This window comes from Crocuta crocuta, unplaced genomic scaffold, assembly GCF_008692635.1.
Source record: "Crocuta crocuta isolate KB4526 unplaced genomic scaffold, BGI_CrCroc_1.0 scaffold279, whole genome shotgun sequence".
NCBI lineage: Eukaryota > Metazoa > Chordata > Mammalia > Carnivora > Hyaenidae > Crocuta > Crocuta crocuta.
Genome location: NW_027551570.1, coordinates 4,147,524 through 4,167,135, shown reverse-complemented (window position 1 = coordinate 4,167,135; position 19,612 = coordinate 4,147,524). Strand labels below are relative to the sequence as shown.

The 19,612-nt window shown below is 38.4% G+C and overlaps 1 pseudogene; it reads left to right on the top strand.

Annotated features, from left to right (window-relative positions):
- The first annotated feature begins 18,113 nt into the window (after nucleotides 1–18,113).
- LOC144220624 (U2 spliceosomal RNA) lies at nucleotides 18,114–18,271 on the top strand (annotated as a pseudogene).
- The last annotated feature ends 1,341 nt before the right edge of the window (nucleotides 18,272–19,612 follow it).

Genomic DNA, 19,612 nt, shown 5'->3' with positions numbered 1-19,612 from the left:
AGGGCTATGGTCAATTTTCTAAAGAAGGGTCATGACTATTTGTCAAATGGGGACAAATTTTGGCAGACCAAACAACACATGTTCACTACATTCCTTCTGTTAGTTACATAATTTCAAAATGCTCTTACCCAATGTAAATTAATTATCCATTTACTAACCCTGTGATTAAAGAGTAGGTATCAGCAGGTGCTCAACCAACTGATTAGTGATATTAGGCTTAAAGTCATTTTAACTCTTGTGTTAATCATGAAGAAATAAAAATGACTTTATTCTACCAAACGCCTATCAAAAAAAAAAAAATGCCGAAACCGGAGATTGATTTATATATAGTGTTTGCATACCTGTATGTAATAGACAGCTGGCTCCTCTTCCCATCCACTTTTTCTCTTCCTTCATTGGAAATGACTTTTAGCTGGGCACATGGCCCTTTCTGGTGACATTTCCCATTCTGCCTTGTGGCTGGGTATGGCCATGTAACTTTGTTTTCATCTATGAAGTGTAAGAAGGTGCACTGTGGACACTTTCCACGTTACTTGCTTAAAAGAAAATTGCTTGCTCTAGACTGCCTGTTTTTTTTTTTTATTCCTGCCACCTGGAACATAGACATGTAAGAGCATGGTGGTTGGCAGAGCAACAAGATGGGAGGAAACCAGGTGCCTTCTTGGAGAGCTGCCTCCCAACCCAACGCCTTTAGAAGATAAAGAAATAAATTTTGGCATATTAATTAATTAATTAGTTTACTTATTTTAAATCCAAGTCAGTTAACATATAGAGTGGTATTGGTTTCAGGAGTAGAATTTAGTGATTCATCACTTACGATCAACACCCAGTGCTCATCCCAACAAGTGCCCTCCTTAATGCCCATCACCCATTTAGCCCATCCCCCTCCCACCTCCACTCCAGCAACCCTCAGTTTCCTCTCTGTATTTAAGAGTCTCTTATGGTTTGCCTCCCTCTCTGTTTTTAACTTATTTTATTTTTCCTTCCCTTCCTCTATGTTCACTAATTTTATTTCTTAAATTCTACATATGAGTGAAATTACGATATTTGTCTTTCTCTGACTGACATATTTCACTTAGCACAATACGCTCTAGTTTCAGGGTGCCTGGGTGGCTCAGTCAGTTAAGCATCCAGCTCTTATTTAATTTTTTAATTTTTTTAATACCTAGTACTGCAATTGCTGAGTCATAGGGTAGTTCTGATTTTAAAATCTAGAGGAACTTCCATACTGTTTTCCAGAGTGGCTGCACCAGTTTTCATTCCCACCAACAGTGTAAAGTGTTCCCCTTTGTCTGCTTCCTCACCAACGTCTGTTTTTCCTGAGTTGTTCATTTTAGCCATTCTGACAGGTGTGACATGGTATCTCGTTGTGGTTTTGATTTGTATTTCCCTGATGTTGAAGCATCTTTTCATTTGTTTGTTCATGTCTTCTGCCCATTTCTTCATTAGATTATTTGTTTTATAAATGTTGAGTTTGAGACGTTCTTTGTAGATTTTGGATACTAACCCTTTATCTGATATGTCATTTGCAAATTTCTTATTCCATTCTCTTGGTTGCCCTTTAGTTCTGTTTATTGTTTCCTTCACTTTGCAGAAGCTTGTTATCTTAATGAGGTCCCAATAGTTCAGTTTTGCTTTTATTTCCCTTGCCTTCAGAGACATGTCTAGTAAGAAGTTGTGAGGCACGTGGGTGACTCAGTCGCTGCCATGTCAGGCTTCAGCCCAAGTAATGATCTCACATTTCCTAAGTTCAAGCCCCACATCAGGCTCTGTGCTGACAGCTTGGAGCCTGAANTTTCATTTGTTTGTTCATGTCTTCTGCCCATTTCTTCATTAGATTATTTGTTTTATAAATGTTGAGTTTGAGACGTTCTTTGTAGATTTTGGATACTAACCCTTTATCTGATATGTCATTTGCAAATTTCTTATTCCATTCTCTTGGTTGCCCTTTAGTTCTGTTTATTGTTTCCTTCACTTTGCAGAAGCTTGTTATCTTAATGAGGTCCCAATAGTTCAGTTTTGCTTTTATTTCCCTTGCCTTCAGAGACATGTCTAGTAAGAAGTTGTGAGGCACGTGGGTGACTCAGTCGCTGCCATGTCAGGCTTCAGCCCAAGTAATGATCTCACATTTCCTAAGTTCAAGCCCCACATCAGGCTCTGTGCTGACAGCTTGGAGCCTGAATCCTGCTGGAGATTCTGTGTCTCCTCTCTCTCTGCCCCTCTCCTGCTCTCTCTCTCTCAAAAATAAATAAACATTTAAAAAACGGTTTTAAAAAAATGTTGCTGCAGCCGAGGTCAAAGAGGTTGGTCAGCCTGTTTTCTCCTCTAGGATTTTGATGGTTTCCTGTCTTACATTTGAGTCTTTCATCCATTTTGAATTTATTGTTGTGTATGGTGTAAGAAAGTGGTCCAGTTTCATTCTTCTGCATGTCACTGTCAAGTTTTCCCAACACCATTTGCTTAAGAGACTGTCTTTTTTCCACTGGGTATTCTTTCTTGTTTTGTCAAAGATTAGTTGGCCATACATTTGAGGGGGGCCATTTCTGGGCTTTCTTTTCTGTTCCATTGATCTGTGTGTCTGTCTTGTGCCAGTACCATACCGTCTAGGTGATTGCAGCTTTGTAATACAGATTGAATTCCAGAATTCTGATGCCTCCTGCTTTGGTTTTCTTTTTCAACATTACTTTGGCTATTCAGAGTCTTTTCTGGTTCTAAACAAATTTTAAAATTGTTCTAGCTCTGGTGAAAAATGGTGGTGTTATTTTGATAGGGGTTACATTGAATATGTAGATTGCTTTAGGTAGTATCAACATTTTAACAATATTTGTTCTTCCAATCCATGAGCATGGACTGTTTTTCCATTTCTTTGTATATTCTTCAATTTCTTTCATAAGCTTTCTATAGTTTTCAGTGTACAGGTCTTTTAACTGTTTGGTTAGGTTTATTCTTAGGTATCTTATGGTTCTGGTGCAATTGTAAATGGGATTGATTCCTTGATTTCCCTTTCTGCTGCTTCATTATTTGTGTACAGAAATGCAACCAATTTCTGTACATTGATTTTATATCCTACAACTTTGCTGATTTCATGTATTAGTTCTAGGTGTTTTTGTGGAGTCTTTACTTTAGTTAAATCTACTTTATTTCAGTCACTGAGGTTTCTCATCTCTTCTTTAAGCTGCATACCATCTACCCTACCTGGCACAGTATACAAGGTATTATTTTCTAACTAAGTTAATATGTGAAGAATCTCATGAAAGACTGTATAGATCAAATTTTTAGAACATAAGTAGATAAATACACTTGCCCTCAGAAGAAATAGTGTCAACATTTATGAGTATCTGAAGAGTATCAAATATTTTGACATTGCAAGGCCCATTTGTCCACCAGTATGCTACTTATTATGACCAGAGCATCATGCTCAAAGTTGCCCTTAAAGATCTTGGAGCTGTCAGAGATATTAGAAAACAGTATAGAATAGTGATTAAGTGCATAGAACCAGGACTAGAATTGCCCAAGTTCAAATCCCAGTTTCCCCTTACTTGTGAATGATACAATCTCAAGCAAGTTATTTAAACTCTGTGGCTTCAGGGCTGCCTGGGTGGCTCAGTTGGTTAAGCATCTGACTTTGGCTCAGGTCATGAGCTTGCAGTTTGTGGGTTCGAGCCCCATGTTGGCTGTGCTGACAGCCAGCTCAGAGCCTACAGGCTGTTTCAGATTCTATGTCTCCCTCTCTCTCTGACCCTCCCCTGCTCACGCTGTCTGTCTGTCTCTCTCTCTCTCTCTCAGAAATAAATAAAACATTGAAAAAAAATTTTTAATAAAAAAATAAAAAATAAATTCTGTGGCTTCAGTTTCATGTGTGAGGTGAATAATAGCCTTTAATTTATCAGGTTGCTGTGAATATTAATTGAGATAATCCACTATTAATTAAGGTGTTTAAGCATATGATAATCATTCAGTTAAAACTTATATATTGTCTTTATATTATTTTATACCTGGAGTCTTCATCAGAAAGGTCTTGATCAGAAAAATGTATCTGCCGTCTGTAGAAAGAGCAAATTGTTCTAGATATAACAATAATGATTGGAATTCATTGTTTGCACACACAAATTAACAAATTCTGGACTTGACTTTGGGCATCAAAAAGACAGAGGTATTTTTGTTGTACTGCCCGAACATCTATGACATACTCACTAATATGCCTAAATGCCAATGCACTAAAAGTACTGTCTCTTAGCTTTATTATTCTGAAGCATCTTATCTCAAAACATTATCTCTCTATAAAGAGAAAGAACTCATAGGAGGGAGATAATCAGTGTTGATTTTTAACAGTTCTGTAGAAGGACAATGGAGTCATGATCACAATTATGTAAAGCCATTTCTTTGAAGCTTTTGTTCTTTGTGATAGCAATTATTTCCATTGGATTACTTGTTCTTGGTCAGGTGTGTACAGATGGTTCCTTAGTAAACACCTTTCAACACTGATTTTATAGTGTCTGTATTCCATATGAGACCCTCACATTTTTTCCAGGTGCAGGCTTAAAATGTTGTGCCAAGAAAAGTGTAAATAAGCAACATGGCTTATACCATTTAGTTCATATCCTTGTTATGTTTGTCCCATTGTGTTATGACCAGCTGCTTGAATGTCTGACGTTCCCTGGACTGTGACTTCCTCGGTAAGCAGTATCATCTCTGTATACACAGTATTTTAAGAAGTGCTTAGCATCCGGTAGGCAGTCAATAAATGTTGGATATAAATAAAAGTAAATGTGTATCACATTTTGGAAATCATCAACTGCTACATGATCGAACAGTATTTTATTTATCTATTACAGTGTAACCAACTACCACAAATGTAGGTGCTTAAAACAACATACATTTATAATCTCACAGTTTCTGCAGATCCTGCATTCCAGCGTGGTTTACCTAAATTCTCTGCTTCAGTATTATTGGGGGCTATTCTAGAGTCTATTCACCACAAAAATTAGATATAAGTACTTAGTCCACTCGAATGAAGAAACTTGGTTGGATTCACATGCTAATTCATGAGAATGTCCAGATGTTTGCTTAAATGTGTTAATGATCCAGACACATGAATGTAAGAGGAAGACAGTCTTACACAGAGGTCCTTACAATTTGAATGAATGAGTCATAACTCATCAACAGAAAATAGTTGAACCCCAAAACCATCAGGCAGTTTTGTTAGGATGATTGCCCATCTAGAAGTCCTTTAACTGGTGACTGAAATATGAACATTGAAGGTATGCAATCTCTCTCTGCTAGCTCAGGAATTCAAAGCAAAAACATCTCATGTGGTCCTTGGCATACACCAGCTGATTTGAACCATCTGAATAGCCAGCCAAAAGCACTAAGCATGCATATAGGGCAACAAATGCATGAGAACCATCAATAATGGGAGAGGTATTAATTAGCTATTGTTACAATAATGGTACATAACAAACAACTCCAATATCTCAATGACTCACAGAAGCATTTATTTTTCTCATTCAGGGATTGCAGGTTGGCTGTGGTTCGCATAATCTCATTTGGGCTTGGCTGGGCCAACCTGGGCTAGGCTGGACTCCAGGCTTTGGACTGGGCTCAGGTCTGTTCCACATGTTTTCTTCATTCTGGGACTAAAGCTACACAGAGGGGTAGATGACAGAAGTACAAGAGAAGCAAGTAACTCTTAAGTGCTCAAAACTTGCACTCTAGGGGCGCCTGGGTGGCTCACTGGTTAGGCGTCCAACTTCCGCTCAGGTCATGATCTCATGGTTCGTGGGTTCAAGCCCCACGTCGGACTCTGTGCAGACAGCTCAGAGCCTGGAGCCAGCTTCAGATTCTGTGTCTCCCTCTCTCTCTGACCCTCCCTTGCTCACACTGTCTCTCTCTCTCTCTCAGAAATAAATAAAACATTAAAAAAATTAAAAAACAAACAAACAAAAACTGGCACTCTGTTACTTCTGCCCACATTCTATTGGCCAAAGAAAGTCAAATGGCCAAGTTCAATATCAATATGATGTGGAAGTATACTGTGCTTACTTTACTGGGACGCAATGCAGTCTTATGACAGAGAACATGGTGAGCAATTCCAGTATAAAGAGAGACTGAAACATGCAGTATGATGAGCAAAGGCAAGCACAAGGTAGCAACCTTAGGAGCTGGTCAGGTTGCTTGTGACACTGTAATGGACTCCCAACTGCTGCTTTAAAAGAGCAAGTCACACTAACTAACAATTCAGGCCATGCATTGGTACAACACTATCCTCCCTTGATATGTAATCCTCTATAAAATACAAAATCTACATTATGGTAATATAATAAAGGTAAAGATTTTACAAGCACAAAGGCCTTAAAAATTATAGTTCCCATGGCAAATATAACATAGCTTTTTGTGCCCATATACTGTAAAGACAGAAGTCCTAACTATAAACAGTAATGGGAAATCATGCATATTCAGGGATGTGGGTGATGAAAGAGTTATGGGTTCAGTTAGAAAAATTACTTTGGGAATTTTATCTTATGGATGAAGCCTCAAGTAATGTAAAGCATGATACAACCAAATGTTTAATAGGTGACTGAATAAAGTAATTTCCATTCAAAAAGTCCGCAATGTTGTAATCCAAATTAAAAAAAAAACCACATTTTCTTAGATGTATTATGGACAGTGCCAATATTTTACTCCCNAAGTAATGTAAAGCATGATACAACCAAATGTTTAATAGGTGACTGAATAAAGTAATTTCCATTCAAAAAGTCCACAATGTTGTAATCCAAATTAAAAAAAAAACACATTTTCTTAGATGTATTATGGACAGTGCCAATATTTTACTCCTGTGTTTTTGTTTCAAATTTCAGTGGTTGTCTTTAACTGATGGTTCTTTGTTGGGATCTATTTCCTCACAAATGAGTCGCCTCTTGAACCTGGCAAACTGACATATTATGTTTCTGTTTACTTTTTAACTCACAGACCCTCCAAAGATCATATGTTTCTAACTATTATTTACCTGGACAGTTAGAATGGATTAATGTGGAATTATTTGAAGCTTGCTGTTTACTTGGCTTATCTGAAGGACATTAGATGCTATATCCTATATTTAATTAATTAATGAGATATCAAATTTAACTTAAGTTACGTAGAAACACCAGAAGTTGAAACACTATTCTATCAAAAATACTTAAAGAACATAGTACTATTCCTTCCAATATAATGCTCTTCCTTCCAAATTCTGTAGTGTCATAATAAGTGTCACATATGCAGCCAACTCCTGATATCCAATTATCAATTCATTTATGTATGCCTTAAGACATGAACAGATGCATTCCTGAAAAGCTGGAGGAGAGCTAAATTCCATATATCAGACTATTCTCTCATTTAACTTCTATAACTTATGTTAAAATATTGAGAGGTATATTCCTAGGGCGATGCCTTTAAAAGCAAGTCTATGATTTGGGTTCACAAAGAGACTGTCTAGAGATGTCTGACAGGCTGCCTTACCATTTCCTGTTAAAATGCCCATAAAGACGTAGAAAAGGAGAAGACCGCCAATGGCATTGTGGGCTTAAAATGAGGTAGGAACAGTGGCTCAAGTCCAGGTGGAATTTCCAAACTGTTTTATTGAGAATGATGATGATGATGGACCTACTCTTAAACTACTTCCTATAAGTACTTTCCTCTGAAACAGAACATGACAGATGACGTCAAAAACCAGGAAAAAATGTTGGCACCCTCCCATCCCCACCTGCATTAACTCTGACAGGCAGATATTTTGCTGATCTGGCAACTGAGCCAGTGAACGCTACATTCCTATTATTCACCTCTCTTTTCCCACTAATATCAGTAGCACCTATCTCTCCACGCATTCAGAAACAACTCACAGAAACAATATGACCGAAGGAGGGGCAAGTGAACAAAGACAAGTTAAATGTTGGGATTTTTAGTTAACTTAATGTAAAGTTCCTCAAAGTGGGAGAGAGACAGGAAGGGCATGAGGAAAACTGCCTGCTGAGTGAATAGATCTTGCTCATAGGTATAGTCTTCCAATAAGAATTGCAAATGCTTAGTCAGAGAAACCAATGTAAAAGGCAGGAGAAGGATGCTACATCAGACCAGTAGACATATATTAATGTATTAGAGCAACATTTCTCAATGGCAGCACTATTAGTTGGGGAGAAGTTTCTTTTTTGTGTGGGCCAGACAGCTTCACTGGCCCTTGGGGACTGATTCAAGTTGTCCCCCCTGTATTCCAGTTATTAATATCGTGTAACAAACTCCTCCAAACATGGTGGCATGGAACAAGAATCGCTTTGTTATGTTCACAGATTCTGTGGGTCAGGAATTGGACAGGGCACAGCCAGGATGACTTTTCCATGCTTCACCCCATCTGGGCCTCAGCAGGGAAGACTCCAAGGCTAGGAGGCAAGTGAATGGTTGGGGGCTGGAATCTCCTTCAGTTATGTACCTGGCGTATTGCCTGGGAGGGCTGGAAGACTGGGACTAGTCGTCAGAGCACCACAGGAGGCCTCGTGTGGTCTCACTTCATCCCTACATGGTAGCCTAAAGACAATTAGACTTCTGCATGGCAGTTCCGGGCACTGAGTGTGATGAGTGCTGGTGGAAAAAAGGTGTAAGTGGCGTGGCATTTTTTGGCCTTACCTAGGAAGTCATACAGTGTCACTTCTGCTGCACTTGTGATTACAAGTGAGTCTAAACCCACCCAGATTTGAAGTCAAAGGCATGACCCACTTTTGAGTGGGACAAATGTCAAGGAAGATATTTTGTCATCTCTGGGAAATAGAATGGGCCTGACATTAAGATAATCTGTATTAGTTCCTATGGCCGCTATGACAGATTCAGTCTCTTAAACAACACAGATTATCATGTTCTCATTCTGTAAGTCAGAAATTTGACACAGATTTCACCAAACTAAATCAAGGTGTCAGCAGGCTGAGTTCCAATGGGGAGGCTCTAGGCGAGAGTCTGTTTCCTGTTTATTTGGGTTGTTGACAGAATTCATTTCTCAAGTTTGTGGAGCTGAGGTCTTCATTTTCTTGCTCACCATCAGCTGAAGGCTATTCCCAGTTTCTATAAGTCACCCACATTCCTTGGCTAGTGGTCCCCCTTGCTCCATCTTCAAAGCTAGTAATGGCAGGTTAAGTCTTTCCCATGTAACACCCCTCTGACACTTCTATCATCACAACTCTCTGACCACAGCCTGGAAAGGTGAAAAGGTCTCTGCTTTAGATTCATGATTAGATTGGGCCCACCTAGATAATCCTGGCTAATCTCTCCATCTCAACATCCATAACCTTAGTCACATCTGTTCCTCTGGCCATTTAAGGTATTCACAAATTCCAAAGATTAGGGCACGGTCATCTTCAGCAGGGGCGTTATTCTGCCTGCCTACCACCCACTAAGATGCCTACCCATGATATGAAATTCTCCTCTTGCAATGGTGCCATCCCTATTTAGTATGCATTGCATTAGGGACTTTGCACATTAATTTGACCTTCAGGTTTGCATTTGAGAATGGCCAAAGATGTTTGCTCAGTCTATGAGTTCAAACAATAGTGCATTCTAAATTCCAACATGAAGAGAAAGGGGGAAAATATCCAATTTAGGGGTATGTGAAAAAATACCGTAGCATCTGGGAACATAAACCCCACCTTTTAATATTCATGGGAAGATCATGGTTCTGAAGAAATAAAGTCTCTAAGAAATACATTAAAATTTTACAAAATATATTCTTGAAATAATTTTAAAAAAGATGCCCAAGGACATGGCTTCTTGTGAAGAGAACAGAAATGACAAGACTGGGTAGGGGGGGCCTGGGTCACTCAGTCAGTTGAGTGTCTGACTTCGGCTCAGGTCATGATCTCATGGTTTCTGAGTTGGAGCCCCGCATCACGCTCTCTGCTGTCAGCACAGTCTACTCTGGATCCTCTGTCCCCCTCTCTCTCTGTACCTCCCCTGCTCACTCTCTCTATCTCTCAAAAATAGATACACATTTAAAGAAATGAAAAGACAGAACTGAGATAAAGATGGCTATGAAAGAAGACACATTGAAATGAGAAAAGAGAATATAAGAAACCCCCAAATACAAAAACAAACAAACAACCCAGCATTAGAATCTACCTAGAAGTGAGTAAAGTGCAAAACTGACACTGCAAAATAATAAGCCAGTAATATGGAGGACAAACTAGATGCATAGAAATCCTCCTGGGAGGTATTACAATGCATTTAGGACTTCTTTGGTCCCAAGTAACAGGAACTTCATCTAACCCAGCCAATGAGTCCTCCTTCGTTCTAAGAATGTTCAAGTGGAATCTGTCATTTGCAACCAAAATAGTTCTAAACTAGTTTGGATAGTATATGCCTAGTTTGAATAATATAATTATTAAGGCTGATTTAACGTATATACGTTAGACTTAGTGCTCCACAAAAATAGAAGTTGTGCTCTTTCGACTCTCCAGGGAATAATATTCCATTTAACTATTTCTTTCCTCTGGTAAGAGTCAGGTGGAATTAAATGACTCTGATGATCGTCATTTGAGCTTTAAATTATATTTGTGCACTTTTTTGTTAATGTAATTTGGAAGTATGAAATTGATTAAAGGTAAAAGCAGAGATCAGTAAATAAAAAACCAAATGAATAGAAGCATTGATAAATATATGTTAAGTACTTCTTTGAAAAGGAAGGCAAAATGTAAAGATATATTAGTTTTCATAGAAAGTGGATAAAAGCAGGATGCCTAGGTGGCTCAGTCAGNATGACCTAAGCGAAAGTCGGACGCCTAACCGACTAAGCCACTCAGGCGCCCCCCGAACCTTCAGCTCAGAACCCAAAACCTGCTTCAGGTTCTGTCACCCTCTCTCTCTGCCCCTCCCCTGCTGACACTGTGTGTGTATGTGTCTCACACAAAAATAAATAAAACGTTTAAAAAAAAAAGTGAACAGAAGCAAAGAAGATGGAAATTTTATTGGAAAGTTATTCAAACAATTTTATGAAACTAATGAAACTTTGATACCAAACCTAAAAACATGTAATACACAATTTTATGTAATAAAATCAAAACCCACAAATGACAGATGTTCATAAATGGAATTAATCAGTTATATTAACATAGTGATATGCCAGTTTTTGTTATAGTTAGGCTTCTATTAGATGCTTTAATATTAGGAAATCGTATGTACATATCATATCATTAGAACAAAGTGAAAAATTTCATCTCAGTAGAGGACAAAAAATTATTTAATAAAGTAAATGTTCATTCCTGATAGAAGCTTTTAATATGCAAAGATTAAAACTATGTTTCCTTAGTAACTATCTTAAACAATGTCCCAAATAATTCTTTAAAAAATTTTTCTTAATGTTTATTTATTTATTTATTTTGAGAGAGAGAGAGAGAGAGAGAGAGAGAGACGGAGCACAAGTGGGGCATAGGCAAAGAGACAGGGAGGCAAAGAATCTGAAACAGGCTCCAGCTCTCAACTGTCAGCACAGAGCCAGATGCAGGGCTTGGACTCATGAACCACAAGATCATGACCTGAGCTGAAATCGGACACTTAATCAATGTGCCACCCAGGTGCCCCCAAATAATTCTTAATAGTAACATACTACATCACTGTTTCTTAAAAATGTCGTTTAACATTCACTCCTTTTGGGAAAATTGGCTAAATTTAGTGGTAGTCAAAATGGGGATGGGGGCAGGAACAGATTAATTTAGATTGTCATCTCACAGGATATCAAGATAATTTTTAGATAGACTAATAAATCAAAACATTAAATTATCTGAAAGATTAATTAATTAATTAGTCCCGAAGAAGGGCATTCTAAGCAAAAACACCTTAAATTACAATGGATTCGCAGATCTAATGCCAATAAAATTTAAATTTTCTGTAAGTCATTAAATATTTTTAATGATATTTTTTGGTCTTTATTTTCTTAGAACCTAAAACTTTAGGTTCACAGCAAAATTGAGGGGAAGGTGCAGAGATTTCCCCCTAAACCCCCTACTCCTATACAATTACAGCCTTTCCCTTTATCAACAGCCCCCACCATTTATTACAATTGATGAACCTACATTGGCACATCATTATCACCCAATGACCATAGCTTACATTATGGTTCACTCTTGGTATTATCCATTCTATGGGTTTGGACAAATGTATAATGACATGTATCCATCATCATGTTATCTTACAGGTATGTTTCACTGCCCTAAAAATCCTTTATGTTCTACCCATCATCCCTCCCTTCCACGCTCCCATCACTGGTCACTATTACCCTTTTAACTTTCTCCATAGTTTTGACTTTTAAGACGTACAAAGGCCATTAAGCTTTTGAGAAATGCAGATTAAAGAAAAACAAAAATAGTAATTGCTCTTCAGTCTCAAAAATAAGCTAAGACTAATAAAAGATAATACTCCAGAATTATTGGACCCAAAGGTATGAACTTACATAAATTTCTTAATACATATTGCCAAATTACTTGTAAGTTTCCAATAATTTGGCAATGTACATAAGAGATTTATATAAATTCACACCCGTGGACCCAGTAATTCTACTTCCGGCTACCTATCCAAAAGAAATTAATCAGCAATGCAGATAATGATTTGGTAGAGAGATGTTTACCAGAAGATTATAATAGATAAATTGAAAATAACTTAAACATTAAACAGTAGTGACATGATTAAATAGTTATAATACATCTATGAAATGGAATATTATACAGACATTACAAAGAATTTTAATAACTTGCAAAAACCACCAACAGGACAATGTGGTATTGTAAATGGAAAAAGGATACAAAATTATATGCAGTATGATCCCAACTGGCTTTAAAAAAATCATTTGTAGCTATATATATTCTGCATAGCACTCATAATATAGCAGACGAACTAGGAGAAACCCACCAAAATCTTTACAGTCATTATCTCTTGGTTGATAGCTTAGAGACAATTTTGACATTCTTCTTTATCTTTTTTTATACTTTCTAAATTTTCCACAGTGAACATGTATTATTTTTATAATCAAGTATTATTTTTATAGTCAGAAAAATGAGAGACATTTTAAGATCAGCTCTTCTCTGTAAGAACAGAGCATTCCATCATCAGGTTATTGTGTAGCAAGTTAAAATCTGAGGCTTGCACTTTCTTTCATCCTTGATGACAGTTGATAGAAACTGCTTTATTTCATTTTAGGATATTCTAGACTCCCAAATTAGGTTTCTTCCTAGCTGCTCTCAGGGGTGAAAAGCTTGTAAAAGATTAAAACAGCCACATTATTCGTAATAGCCAAAGGGTAGAAGTAACTCAAATCTATATCTATGGAAGAACAGATAAATAAGTTGTAGTGATATATACATTGGAATAGTATTCAGCCTTAAAGAGGAAGGAAATTCTAACACATGCTACAATATGGATGAACCTTGAAGATATTATGCTAAGTGGAGTCAGCCAGTCACAAATAGATAAATACTGAAAGGCTCCACTTCTATGTAGTTACATTGATAGACGCAGAACGTGCAGTGGTGATTCCTTGGGGCTGGGGGGAGGGGAGATGAGTTCTTGTTTCATGGGCATAGAGTGTCAGTTTTGCAACGTGAAAGAGTTCTGAAGATTGCACCACAATGAGAACGTACTTAACACATCTAAAATGTTACAATTAAAGAAGAATAAGACGGCAAATTTTATGTTAAGTATATTTTACCACAACAAAAAAAGACTAAAACAGAGAGAGAAAGATAAATGGCAGAAAGGAAATACAGAAAGCTCTAGGCAGCACAGGCAAGGTGTATTGCATCACTAGCAGAACCTTCGAACTGGACCGCTGGGACTTCACCTTTGATTACTGCAAGTCTTCATTTACTAAATCTGTTCCCTGCTTTATTAATTCTGTGGAATGAAAGCTCTGCATATCAACTTGTCATCAATTAATGGATACTTGAATAATCTGTAGCACACCCATGCGGACATAATCTTTCTCAAAGCCGCCTCCTTTTAGGGGCTCCTAATCTGGACACCACTACTGTGAAGTGGTCCATGAATGGGTTTGAGGGTGAGTCTTTATTTCTGTGCAAAATTCTGTGTGTGGCTGAATATGCATAATTTTATAAAAGATGTCCCTTTGCTTTTAGCCAACTTTCAAGAGGGCTCCAAATTTGAGAACCGCTGTTACAAGTATTCCCTACATGATTAAGTCTGCTAAATTTCACTGCCCACATACTTTGGATATCTCTCAAACAACATCTACAAACTTTCCCTAAGTCAGGATTTTGTAGCTATAACAGAGTTCATGTGATTGACCCTTCACTGTTGGCAGTTCATGATGTATAGTTTCCTTCACCTCTAGCTTGAGCACGAGTACATAGAACAAACAAAAGTGGTCTATGTTTTAATCCAGTACATTCTAGATCCTTGTTTTCTGTCTATTCAAGGTCTTTTGTCAATTTTCTGTGTCCTTAACTACTCTTGACTTGCTTGGATTTGTGTTGGTGTGTAACTTTTATTATTAAGAACTTCATGAGACAGACATCATATGTTTGCACATACAGGTGGATTAGGAGGAACTTAACGGAGGCCCATGGGGGAGAAGAAGGGGAAAAATAGTTGGGGAGAGGGAGGAAGGTAAACCATGAGAGACTCTTGAATGCTGAGAACAAACTGAGGGCTGATGGGGGTGGGGGAGAGGGATAGGGGGGTGATGGGCATGGAGGAGGCACTTGTGGGGATGAGCACTGGGTGTTATATGGAAACCAACTTGACAATAAACTAAGAAAAAAAAGATCTTCATTTGTGAAGTTCTCTCTATCTTTGCTTTTTTTTTTTTTTGCTAGATGATCACTTCAAAAACGGTGGTTTAAAATTTCTTGGTAGTGAACCACAATTAGAAATGTATTTTATAGTAATCCATTACTATATATATACTCTCGCATACATATATAAGGGACAAAAATGTCTCAAAATAATACCCTGACTGCATGTGAGGCACTGATCTTTTCTATTCTATCCCATTTCACTCCACTCGTTATTCTACTAGGAATAAGAGTTGCTACTTGTGACCTAGAGCATAGGTTCTCCATTAAGATGACTTAGAGAGCTTTAAAAATACTGATACCTAGGTTCATCCTTCATTCTCTGCGCCCTCCAATTCCTACCACCAAAGATTGTGACATAATTGGTCTACAGAAAGACCTGGGCACTGGAATTTTAAAAAGCAACCTCTATGATTCTGATGAGTAGGTGGGGTTGAAAAATGGACTTAAATGGATTTCACCATCCTTCGTTAAGTTTCATCCCTCAGTTTGAAAAGCACTATTTGAAATGGCCTCTTCAATTATTGTTTGATGCTCTAACAATTTGTAAATATTTTTATTTCATTTCTTTTTAAAAATAATATTTATTATATCTTTTTTTTTTAATTTAAATACACTCTACAAACAGAGTACAAACTTTCATTTGACTCCCGTACCTCTGTACTTGGGTAAGCCACTTGCAATCATTTCTAGCATGTGGACTAGACCAGTTCTACTCAAACTTCAATCTCAAATTTTAACATGCATCAAAATTACCTGGGATCCTTGCTATAATAAAGATTCTGATTCAGTACGTCTGAGATGGGGCTTGAAATCTGCATTTCTAATGAATTCCCAGGTAAAGCTGATACTGTTGACCCATGGACTACACTTTGAGTAGCAAGGTACTAGACAAAGATGCCTCAACTCACCTTTCTAATTGGATCCTTCTCTATCCTCTGGCTATCTGACTCTGTCTTCTTCCTCTTAGTTATTCACAGTTTTTCACACAAACCCTGATGCAGCTAATGGTATTTTATTTCCTTCCCACTGATAGAACAAGTCACCTCCTGATTGGGGCTCAAGAATCCTCTCCCCAACACCAAATGAACAGACATGTGAACGTTATGAACCTCAATGTCAGACCAGTAAACACCAACTTTACTATTGTAGTTTCAGTGGCTTTCCCTGATTTCTGTCCTATACTGTGCAGGTGGCATGTGTGTGTGTGTGTGTATGTGTGTGTGTGTGTGTGTACTCCCTTATAATACTATAAGTTTCCACATCGTAAGCATTCTTTCTAATCATTGAAACTGAGCAATGATTTCATAGCAAGATATCTGTACTTGAATTTAGCACGTAAAGGTATTTTTAAGTCAGTCTCTTACTAATGCATAAGCACTTTGAGGTCAGGGACTATGCCTTACTCATCCTTGCATCACCAAAGAACCTACTAGACACTCCATGAATATTTGCTAAATTGAATAGTGGTAGTATTAGTTATTAATTGCCATGATAGTGCTCAGTGGAACCACCTCAAATCTTGATGGCTGAAACTAATTGGTATTTATTTGGCTCATCAGTCTGGATCATTTGATGGTGTGTCAGATGGTAGGCTCACTATTGCTACATGACAGGGGTGACTCTGATCCACCAGCAGGCTAGCCCACTCATTTTCTCAAGGTGGTGGCAGAAGTGCAGGAATACAGGTTGAGACAAGTAAGTGCTATTCAAACAGCTGCTTGCCCATATTTAATAATATCCCATTGGCCCCAACAAATTACCTGACCAACCCAGAGTTCAACTGAGAGGACACTGCAGAGTGATAGGGCAAAGAACGGTAAAGAATTGGAGCCATTTTTGCTATTAATCTTCCACAGCAGTTTCCCTTTCCTCTTTCATCTTCATGCTTTCACCACCCAAGTCTAGAATTCCTGCAATATGTGGGAAACACGATAACGATGCTGAAGTCCCTCCTGATTTTAATTTTGAAACCACTAGTTAGTTCTGCCATAATAGAGGCTTGATCTGAAGTGATTTAGTTAAAGACACGAAGACCCTGATTTTCACTGGAGTGCAGCCTGGCTTTCATTATAGTCCATTCTCATGTCAGGTGTATCAGCCACAATCCCACCCACCTGCTGGTGCAACATCCTTCCAGGCACTGGGCCAATATGCAGGGAAACAGACAGCCATGTGTTTTAATCAGCATCTGTATCTTGATTTTTTGGGGGTTGCTCTTTGAACCATGTTAAACAAAAACATAAAAATTACCTTAAAAGCACCTTGATGAAAAGACACTGTTACCAACTTCCTCATCAGATGGGAGGGAAATACTGAACGTGGGGCCAAGTGGCCAGCAGCACTGAATTCACTGAACCCCAAGTAAAAAACCTGATAAATGTCTAGTTTAACAAAACGATCATAAAGAAACCATTGATTGTGATAACAAGAAAAACTAAATAACCAATGACATTCTCGGTGTCCCCTTACTCGTCTACCACGAGGAGATATATTACAGGAAACATATGCACGTAATGGAGAGGCAAATAGAATTGCTTAAAAAGAGATACTCAACTGACAGCAATAAAATTTAGACCAAAAATCAAAAAACTATTAAGCCTAGCAGTTACATTGATTAGAGCACTATTTTCTTATTTGGTTAGTCCTAGGAGGACCATTGAGTTGCTATTTTGTTTAAGCTGGTGGAAAGGTAAACTAATCTCGTTTAATGGGCAGAAGATGCCGAAGCTGTACTTTCTCTCTTTATTGCAAGGNAATATTATTGAGTTCAATACATTATTTATTTCCTGGAAAGTTAGACACTTCTAGAGATACACACCTCAGCTTTGTGTAAATCATATTCAGCTGAACTCCAAGTAAAATTGTAGGTCAGATTTGCCAGATCCCAGCCTCAGCCTTTTGCTCCAGGAGGGATACCACTGCAGAGCATCACTCAGGATCATAAGTGGAGGCCTCTGGTTTTTCTCCCTATCTCAAAGACCTAAGCTCATTTGCGTGTCAATATTAATGGTGGCAAACGAGTCAAAGCATTGTTTTTTGTCCCAAAAGGGAACAAAGTTCCCGAAGAAAGATTTTTATTGGTGAAGGTGTAATATCATATCCACACCTAAAATGATATCAAAGCAGCTGTCCTTTTACAAGGCAGCCCCTTAAAGGTTATGATTCATTGACCTGTATATAAACAAAAAAAAAGATACATAGCATATAAGATTAGAAAACAAGCTTAGGGACATCTGTTTATGTATGGCATATTGAACACCTCTGATGATTTCCTTCTTCTAAAATCCCACCCCAATCGCTTCTCGGCCTTTTGGCTAAGATCAAGTGTCGTATGTGTTCTTATCAGTTTAAAATCCCACCCCAAGTACAGCAAAGAATAAACCTAACTGGCAAAAGCTGTAAGAAAGGAGACAATGGCAAGTGCAGATTGCTCATATTTCAGAAGACTGACAGCAGATGGCCTCATGGTAACTGACTTGTGTCAGCTTTCTCCGCTCTGCTACATCTTTGTGGCAGAGTGGAAGTGGTAGTGCTAAGGAGGTGGGGAGTATCAAGGCGATACAGAACACGTCAGATGGTCAGGTGTAGTGGTTTTGTGTCATAGCGGAGAAATCATAGCTTAGGAAACCCCAGTCTTCTATCATCTTTTCTTTCATGCCTCATGCAAGCCAACTGTTCCAGCATTTACTTTGGGTGGGTGGCGGTTGAGAGGGAAGAAGAGTATCTTTGTTCTATTGGACAGCGAACAAACTTTCTTCTATTTCTGAAAGAGACACTATCTCTACCTTCTAAGGCTATTTGTTATATAAATTGTCTTGAAAAAAAAAGTGGATAACAAAATTGTCAGTGCTCCTGCTCATAAGACATGTAGAAATGCAAGAGACCCAGGGAGAATTGCCTCCCAATCTGTCTCTCAAGGTCATGAGGCTCATCTGATTCTTCTGACAACAAATATATACCTTACCCACTTTAGCCGTGAACCAGTCTTACAGTCCCATAGAGTTTCAGCTACAAATCGTGAAAGGATACACAACTACCTTGTGAGTTATTTGCCTGTTTTTCTGAGCCCCAAGCCCCCTTATTTACAGGCTGCCCTGTGATGTTGGGACGGAGACTCCAAACTGACATCTTCCAAATATATTCTACTGATAGGAAGCATTGATGGGAGGTTGGAAGCCACGAGAAGTGGAGAAATGGGCCCTCTCCTGGTTTCCAACTCAGGTTTGCCTGCCCCCAGCAGGAGAGGACAGGTAGCTGTAGCCCCAGTTTCCTGTGGTACTTCCGAAGTCAGCCTGCAGCTGCCCCTCAGAGGAATATGCAGCAGCTGCGCTGTTGGAAGAGCGGCCTCACCACACTCCCTCTTCCCTACCCAGTCAAGCACCTGTCCTAGCACCTGCCATACTATCCCCAGAATCCCACTGCCATTATCTTCCAGCCCTGTTTCCTTGACCTTCTAGCACCCGACCCACATGGTTATGCCCCCTTCTCAAAGATTTGAACACAAATCAACTCCATGAAGATGTCCTTTCCTGTCCTATTACCCCACAGAACTTTTAGATTCTAGTCACATCATCTCATCCTCTTTGTTTTCTTAGCCCTGGTGGTGGTAGCTTTCCTGGTGTTTTCTATAGGTTATCTCAGCATCTCACTTTTAACCTTTCAGTGCCTGTGTGTCAAATCTCTGCATTAAATACTTCTGTTTGAAATATCTAGAATGGTTTTTGCTTTCATGGCTGTCCTTTGGCTACTATACACTACTCATAGTTAGAATGATTTCATGTTCTAATCCAGTG